The following is a 9732-nucleotide window of genomic DNA, read 5'->3' as shown; positions in this document are numbered from 1 at the left end:
GTTCCTGATTTTGGCATAATAACTAGTTACCGTGCTCGTTACCACAATAATAACGTAGTTACTGTAACGCGTTACTTAATAACGCGTTAGTCCCAACACTGCCTATTACTGAACAAGAATTTAAAAAGGCATACAACATTAAGGCCGCAAAACATGATACAACAGTTAAGAGACTGCAGGGAAAATAAACAACAGTGACTGGACTTGTACCATCATTGGCCCGGTAACACAGGTTGCTCTTCCACCTGCACTGGTCCAGAAAGGTGATGAACGGATTGATGTAGGTGTGGCAGGAGCGACAGCACACGATCATGTTTCATGTGATCACTGGTGACTGCTGCAGAGAGGCATAAGGAGGAAAAAGCTCAGAGAAAGCAGGACTAACTTCCAAGAAAAAAAAGACGTGTTTATGAACTCAAACTTTTCATGTGTCATGCCTCCCTTTTTTGGCCTCCACTTTCTTTACTTCCATATCAGGATCCATCCAGAGATGCTCCAACCATCCCCTTTCCTCCCACTAGGTGGTGCTTTTCAAAAAAGGTAACGTTAACTCTGTGTTTTGACTTTAACATTACCACAAAGTTTAGTTCCTCTGGATGTTTCCATGGAAAATTGTTTTATCAGGTACTCATCCAAGTGCTTTCTACAGTGTCACAGATGAGTGATGAATGTATCTCCCACTGAAAACCATTGTGTCCAGTTGAAATCAATCAACTTTTTTAAGGAGAGTGTTAGATGCTGTGCTCATGAGGACAATGGGTTTTAACTTGCAGCACAGCACAAAGATGCCATATTTGATCAATGATCAAAACATTTAATTGAGCAGAATTAAGTGAAAATGGAATCAGCAATCCTCAGCTTGCAAGTTAGGAAAAGTGGAACCAGAAGATATTCAAATACATCTCTTCACAGCTGCTGATGAATTCTACAAAAAACAAAGTTTGTTAAAAACACTTGAAGGTGAATCACCACTGATTTATCAGTGATATCCATTTACTCAAAAATTACTGATAAGTGGATGACTGGAATATATAGTTTATAATTTTAACAATGTTCTGTACAAAATGGGATTTTATATATATGCCAGATGTGGTATGATGCTTGTGTGATTTTTAACATGACCCTACAAAACTTTACAGTATTCATGCTACTTTACCAAACTTTTGATTACTAGGTGTGCATTTCCTGCTTTAAATGCATTCACTCTTTAGATTCAGAAATCTAAGTGATAAGAGGCCAGAAATGTTTGCACTCGCTTATGAACCCCAATCAATCAATGTCTTGATGCACGCTCAATCATCTAGGTAAGGAAATCTTAAAAAGCTGATTCTGTTTATCTGGATGTACCCTTTTTTGTGGGAGAAACATTTCATCGCTCATCCAAAAAAGGTACATCCAGATGTACAGAATCAATGTTTTGGGGTTAAATCAACAGTGTCACTGCCCTCTGCTAAGGCTGGAGATAATATAATGAGAGAGAATGAATGAGATAACTGACAGCTATCATTTTACTCATCCTGTCTCAGTTGTTTTAACTCATACAATAGTGTCATACAATAATGTGGTAACATCTGGACTGACGTATTTACTGTCAGCATTTTAATCGCTAGTTTAAAGGCTGTAAGTTGCAGCCTGTGGAATTAAAGAAAATATTTTATGGCTACAATATATTCTGCATCATTAACCCTTTAAGACCTAACATAGAACCAAGTCCGCCAGAGCTTATATTATATTTTTACATACTGTAGTGCCATTTTTGGGAGCATTTCAAGTTGATATACATCAATACAACCAATATATCCCAAATTTTAATAATATGTATGCATTAAGTATATAGTAATTACATAAATTGCCAAAAAGTGCAATAAACGGCCAAAAAATTGAAAATCTTTTTTTTTTTAACATATATTTCTAATTAGAGAAATTTAAGAGGCGTATCCCTCAAAACTGTAAATACATAAAAGTTGCATAAAATAGTTTCCCACCACAGGAAATTTATTTTGAGTGTCTTCATAGCTTTATTTTTTAAATACACCAATTTTTATATACTGCAGAAAAAACGAAAATAAATATTATAATGCGAATTTGCAAAAAAAACCAGCATGTGCATCAAAATAAACTATTTCCAGCAATGCAATTTGAGTCCTAAGCATCCCAGAAACGACACAGAAAGTCATAAAGTCAAACATAACTTTTAAAAACACCAGTATAAGCTCATAAGGCCCTGATGGTAAAAAACTACATTTCGTACATTATGTCACTTCCTGTTTCGGGTAGGTCATGGCGGAAATGCGATAGTTCGCGCTGATGGACGTAGGAAGTGTTACGAACAGCTGATCGGATCGGCAAAGTGTGTTTCTGCAATATTATGTTTTTGTTGCTGCAAGTGCTTTTTATACAATTTTTGCAAAGCCATATGTGGAAGGAAACTGTGGCCTAGGGCAAGCTGATGACATAAGATGTAAGTACAACTCCTCCAGTTTCATACGCAAAAAAAATTATTGTGCTAGCTTAAGTGGTTGCAGTGCTATCTGGATTTAAAAATAGTTACGCAAAACGGAGCGTGCCCGCTCCGACCAGCTTTAAAGGGTTAATGATATAATCTATAGTATTGATACTGCATTAAGATGTTTATTAAAACCTGCTGACTTTACATTAACCTTTTTATTACAGGTACAGCTAAGACCATTTTATACACATTGCATTTTGTGCTCAGTAAAGAGTTAAAGCTCAGTCAATTAAAGGTCTCAAGCTTTGTTTGGCGCGAATGTCCAGGCAATCCATTGTGTAGGTGACTTGGAGCAACAGAAGGTTAAAACCGCATACACGCTTACAAAACACATATAGTACATATAATCTAAAAACAGGCTTGAGTGAAGGCCTGAATGTATTCAGCTTCTTGTTGCAACCTGTGGCATTTGAGTTTACTTAGTAACAGGTGACAGAAGATGGGTCAACAAGAGGACAAGTCCACAGGTATCTCCAGGGCCTGAAATCATCGCCATATTTGGGAAAAGATGTTAGAAAGAGGAACTTCTGTGTCTGACCTTAGTTCTAAAAATTGTCTCATTGTCTGTACAAGATGCAAATGATGTTCTTAGAAATACAAAAATATGTTATAGAACGTGTAACGTTGGGTTGTGTTGCGTGGTTGAGAGGAGGCGGCAAAACACCTAGCAGGCTAGTCGGAAGAACACACACCCACGCTGGTATCAGTAATCCACGGTGGTTCTTTAATACGCCTTCTTCAACAACCATATAAAAGTCCGGCTGAACAGCTGCGGCTCAACAACATAACACCCAGCGCTCATACAACCCAAGTGTTGCAAACAAAACAAAAAAAAAGGTCTGGAGAGGAAAACATAAATCCGTCCCTCGTTAAGCACAAGCGTGCAGGCACATGTCCTCATAATCCCAGAGAGAGAGAGCAGTGGCACAAACTGATGACACCATCAACCCTCGACTTGGGTGTCTTAAAGGGACACCACACCATAGTGGCTGTTACAAACGCAAGAGGGGGCATCAAACCCTGATGATATATAAACCATTCTCTGTGTATTTTTGGCAGAAGAAGTCCGCAGATGTGATGGTGTGTACTTCTTCCCACACGTGTGTTCTTAATAAACTCTTCATCTGATTGCACTCAACTGGGGCCTCCATTGGTTTGTTTTTGTGCCACTTGTCGAATTTGGGACAAGCCATTGCTCAAACACTGTGACAGGTGAGACCTGAGTTTGGGAACCGTGCCTGGTAGGTGGAGCTGGTTTTTGTGCCTTTTATAAGCTCAGGTATAGTCAAATAGGTATTCTTTGGAGCAAACCCGAAGCTGTGAATACTTGGTCCAAGCCGTGCAAGTTGGCACTTAACTTCTTTTAATAAAATCTTGATGCGGGCCCCCTAGCCTTCTGTTAGAATGGTAGGTCATAGAAAATGTACCACTTGAGTTCTGGCTGTTTAGCAGAGATTTAAAGTTATTTGCACCCTTGTAGGTGGGAAATATTGCGTTACTCCAGCAGAGAAACGTGTAGTGGACTCCACTGCACCTGACCAATATTTATTAGGGTGTGATGCGAACTTGTGGACAGGTAACTAAACAATACCATTGAAGTCAGGTGGGAGGGATACTCCTGCTGCGTTTTACTGTCCAGTGTAAGTCATCTCCTCCTTTCATTTGCAGAGTACTGAGCTGCTGCTTTGCCAAGTGGACTTCTGGCTGCGGGCCGAGGACCCGATACATCATTGTATTTTAATTTGTTTTAACCTGGTGTAATTTGACATATTGTGACGGCGGCCAATTTTGTTTGGTTTACTTGTTTTATTTTTCTGTATCAGTAGGCACTGCAGATATAGACCTTATATGTATATATAGTAGTGAGCTCAGACAAGGAGGAGACAGAGGTATCATTTGGTCTTGCTTCCCGCGAGCTAGTAAGGGAGCACAGCTGTTTATTATCGTCCCCGACAACCCCATTACCCAACACAAAGTCCCGCAAATGTCCAGGTGCCCTCTTTCGTCGCACAGGCCGATCTCGACCAGCAGGGGAAGAGTTACTCGGATCAGAACGGGTGCCACCAGCATCCCCTGCCCTGGCGCCTGCTGGAGCGGGTGGTCAGTACGGTGAGAGTCTGTCCTGGTGCAACACCAGCATGCGCCCCAGGCCCAGCATGCGGATCCGGTACACCACTTCTGTTAGCCGCTCCACGACCTCCACCAGCCCTTGCCAGTGGCTGCACGGCTTGGGGGACACTCCTCTCTTGCGAACCGGGCAGTACACCCAAACCTTGTCGCCAGGCACGAAAGCTCCCCCTCGGCACCTGGTGTCACCGGCTCTTCTCTGTTGTACTCCGGCGCTGGCCTGGGCCTGGCGGGTGTAGTCATGAACCACCCGCAGCCACTCCCTCAGCCTCCTGCAGCAGTCCATGGCCACCAACACGTGCCGGTTGCCTGACTTGGTAACGGGGAAAGGCCCTAGGACCTCCACTCCCACTCTCTCCATCGGGCCCCCCACCAGATACTGCTGCAGGGGGGCAGTGGAGCGTTAAGTGGGGCCCTTCCGTGCCGTGCAGGTGTCACAGCAGTGCACATGAAGTTCCACATCCCGTCGACAACCAGGCCAGTAGAACCGTCCCCTGAGACAGCGGAGAGTTTTGGCATTCCCGTAGTGGCCGGCCCCCACCAAGCCATGGACAAGCTCGAGCATCTGCGACCGCAGCGACCGAGGCACCAACAGCTGCAGGAGATCCTTGCCCTGGCCGGAGGCCCACCATCTCCTGTATAGGAGGCCGTTATGGGTCTCCAGATTGTTGTACTGGGAGTAGTAGCCATTCACAAGGCCCAACACCCACGTCCAGTCTGGGCGTAGCGCCGCTTCCAGCCAGGCCCCCACCTGAACCAATGTCGCGTCAGCCTCCTGTTCCCAATTCAGCTGCTACGTGGTCAATGGGAGCCATCCCCCTCCGCTGGCTGCAGCCTGAGCAGCAGCGACGCCCAGTGCCTCCTGGGCCCTCTACTCCTGTCGTTTTGAGAGGAGCAGTCGGTGTGGATGGGACGGATGGGATGAGCAGAGCCGGTGTGAATGGTGTACTGAACCAGCTGCGTCTGCCTGCAGTCTTCGTCGCAAGCGGCAATGATGTCCACATTCTCGTCCAGGAAGCACTTCACCCGCTGGCGCTGGGCAATGGTGAGGCCTACGCTGCTGCGCTGCCACAGGTCATCAACAGCTTGGGTTGTCTCAGTCGAGGGAGGTGTTGGGATTCAGAGATTCTTTTATTGCTACCATATAATCTGCCTTATGAAGAATGTATTAATAACATGTTTTACAGTATCATTTATCAGTAATATTTCCTGCAGGGTTTATAAAATTGCATTGAATATTTCTGTCATCACATTGACCTTTCTATTTTTACAGGTTGAGTTCATTCTATACACAATGCATGAATGTGCTTGGTTAGAGTTGATGTTCCATTCGAGAAGGTTTTAAGCTTCACTGGTGAGAGTGTCCAGATGATACATGCTGAGGGGAGATGAGAACATAGCAGGTTAATTGCATGCACGCTTACGATACACATATTAATCTAGTAGCAGGTCTGAGCGAAGGCCTAAGCATCTTCTGCTTCAGTTTGAGACTGGCTGCAAAGTACTCTACTTAGTGAATAATGACGAGGGTCCATTATTAGCTCTCAGAGATGTTGAGACCTGAAGTTATTACCCTAAAAGGCAAGTAATGTAGAAAAGGGAAGTTATATGTCGGTTTATGGTTATTAGAAGTGTACGTGATGTACCCTTGTCTGCACGAGTTGAACTTTTGCCCATCTGTCACCATGTATTTTTGAACTGTATTGACGTAGGTGTGATATTTTATCCTATAAAACCAGAACCCAATGTATTCTTGTCAGAGCAAAACAATCCGTATGCTGACGGTTGGTTGTTCTCCTGTGATAATAAAACTCATCGTTTGATTGCACTTTTCCGGAGCCTCTGTCGTTTGTTGTCTGGTCTGAAGTTGATCGATCTCTGTCTCTGGTCCCCTCCGTTCCCTGCCTTTGACCGCACTGGAAGGCCAGAGTCTCTGTACCAAGAGTGATAGCCAGCTTCGCGGTGTCAATGCAGGCCCCCCAGCGGGTCAGCAGATCAAGGCCAATGCACTGGTCTTGGATGTCAGCAAGCCAGAAGTCGTGCACCAGCTTCAGATCCTTCACTCGGATCCGCAACGGTCTCTTCCCCCGCATGTCAGTTCTCTCCCACGTCACCAGCTTGGTGTCGGTGGGCGACCAACCCATCACAAGCGGCCCGGACATTCCAGGTCGTATTAGGGAAATGGTAGACCCCGTGTCCACCAGGGCCCGGCAGGGCTGGTCCTCAACACAGCAGCTCAGGTAGAGACCCTTGAGGTGCCCGACTAGGCCCACCACCGTGCATTGTTCTTGGAGGGGGGCTGGAAGCTGGAGCGGTGGTTCCCTGGCTACACCGCTCCTTCTCTCGTTTCCTTGAGGCCACATAGTCTGGTCTTTGGGGTGGGTGCCAGGCAGTCGTGCGCCACGTGGCCAAGCTCATCACACCGGGAGAAGTGGTCGGTCGGTTGATGGGGACGCCTCCAGGGCACCAAGGGCTGCAGCTGGCATATCTCCGTGAACTCCCCCTCCCTGTCACAGTCTGCGGCTCTGATTTGGGGGTAGTTTGGTGGAGTTACCTGCTGGACAGGTCGTGAGGCGAGCACCAGCTTGGCCCTTTCAGCCTCAAGGAGCGCCTCACGGAGAGTTCATAGCATGGCCAGCCAGACATGTTGGCGCAGTCGCTCTGGAAAGAGTCCTCGCAGAAAACCATGCAGGCTAAGCTCCTCACGGGCTGCTGCTGGGAACTCTGGGTAGCCACGACGAGCATATAGCAACACATCAGCTGCAAATGTGCCCAGGCTTTCCCCTGCCCGACGGCTCCGGTTGGTCAGCTGCTCCCTGCTCTGATCAGTGGAGTGCTGCTGCCCAAATTGCCTCTCGAGTGCCATGGTGAGGGCCTGGAGCTCATGCTGCTCTGCCGGGGCTAGGTCAAGCAGTACCTGCAGTGCATCTCTTTCCAATGCTAGTGCTAGGTGCGTAGCAGCCTCTTCATCACTCCAGCCACTATGCCTGACTTGTGAGAGGTAGGGCTCAAGCGGGGTTAGCCTGTTGTATTTTGGTACCTTAGCTGGTGTTGTAGGCATCACTGCTCGCTGTCGGGGGCTCAGTATGTCGGTCGACAGAGGCAGCCCACGAAGCATTGTCCTAGCGTCTATCGCGAAGGGCCGCTGCGCTCTCTCCACCCAGAAACACTCAGTCACAGAGAACACGTCATCTGTAACCATGGCAACGTAACGCTGCCGCCTGGAACAATCGAACATAGCTGTCAAACCCCAAACAGCCCTGACCCGCTACTATATATATATATATATAGATAGATAGATAGATAGATAGATAGATAGATAGATATAGATATAGATATATAGATATAGATATCTATAGGACATCTACTGGACGTAAAAATATTAGTTGGCATGAATTTGAAGAGTGTAGCATTTTGCACACAGCCTATAAATGTCAACAACAAAAGGAGTGTGTAAAACATGTATATTGTAGTGATGGCAGTATACTGTGTATATTTATACTGGCAGTATGGAAAATGATTATTTGGAAATGCTTAAAATGGAAATGATCATTTACTGTGAGGTGAGGTGTGGTTGGGGTGTGGACAGTGGTTGTGCTTTTGTAACGTTGAGGTATGGACAGCTACACACTGAGGTATCTGCCTGTTCACATTTTATTCTGTAAAAACTAAATTTTCACTGCTTTTATGACCTTTTTAGTGGGGAGAACATAGCTAGGATTTAATGATTTAACAAATCTTTTAAATCCTTTGTCCTCCACAATGCTAAATGGCTGGGAGTCCTCAATCACCATGCTAACCAGGTCTTCATCTATTTGAGATTGTTCTCCTGAGGAAAGACAATAAAAGACAAAGCACAAATATAAATATCACACACGTAACTTATTACAGTTGTATAATATTGTTATATCATTTAGTAACATTACAGCATGCTATATTATCATGGCATTTGATGGCTCACCTGGTCTTGCTCCACAATCGGTGTTCCCCTTATTCTCATGCAAAGCTCTGTAGTGCCTAAGCATGGATGAGGTGTTGTTGTTATATCCCAGCTCCCTGGCACATAGCAAACACTTCACCTTGTACAAAAGTAAAGACAGCTCAACATAAATTGTATTGCACCATCAGTATTATGAAAATACATCTTCTGTAGAAATTTACATACCTTGTTGGGAGGAATAAGATCAAAATGTTCCCACACAGGGGAGGACATCCTCCTCTTCTTAGCTGGCTCCATTTCTCTCACTCTCCAGAACGTCACATCATCACTACCCGAGGCTCCGAAGCACTTTTTCGGTAAATTAAACGTGTTTGTAAGCTAATCTGTAACTACCGTCCTTAGCTAGGTCCTGAGACCTAGCTAGCTAAGATGAGCACTTGGCTGTCGGGAATTGTTGTAATTTGTTTAGCTAACCCGTGCAGGTGAATGAATTTACCCTGACTAAAGAAATCAAGAGAAACGCCCCAGGCTGCTCAGTCACTAATTACCTTTACTGTACTTTTAGTACAAGTATTATACTGTAAAAGCAACAGGCTGCACTCTGCTTCAGCTCCTGTGCAGACGGATTATTAAATATTTGCAAACAACAGCATGTTTTCAGTCTCTTGCAACATCTTAAAGACAGTATCGAAACATGGGGGAGGGCTCTCAGGTAAGAATTCCCCGGGGACCCGGAGAGGCTGGCCGAGGACCAGTTCAGCCGGGGAAACCCCGAGGTCTTCTTTAACCGCGCTACGCAATCCCAGCAAAACCCACGGAAGACGGTCGACCCAGTCGCCACTTGTTAAGGAAGCACGGAGCGCGGCCTTAAGTGACCGGTGAAACCGTTCGCACATCCCATTAGCTTGCGGGTGGTATGCTAGTGGTGCGGTGGACCTTGACTCCCAGGCCGTCAGCCATAGCAGACCAAAGCTCGGAAACAAACTGGGGGCCACCTGTCCGAGGTAATGTCAGCAGGGGGGCCGAAACGTGAAACCCACGTTGACAAAAATGCCCTGGCCACCGTCGCCGCTGTCGTGGATGCCAGGGGTACCGCCTCCGGCCACCTGGTTGTGCGGTCCACCACAGTCAAAAGGTGCGTGAAACCCTGTGACTG

Source organism: Haplochromis burtoni, unplaced genomic scaffold (assembly GCF_018398535.1).
Source record: "Haplochromis burtoni strain Fernald_Lab_line unplaced genomic scaffold, NCSU_Asbu1 Contig_434, whole genome shotgun sequence".
NCBI lineage: Eukaryota > Metazoa > Chordata > Actinopteri > Cichliformes > Cichlidae > Haplochromis > Haplochromis burtoni.
The sequence above is the reverse complement of the archived record's forward strand: the minus strand, read 5'-3'. Positions refer to the sequence as shown.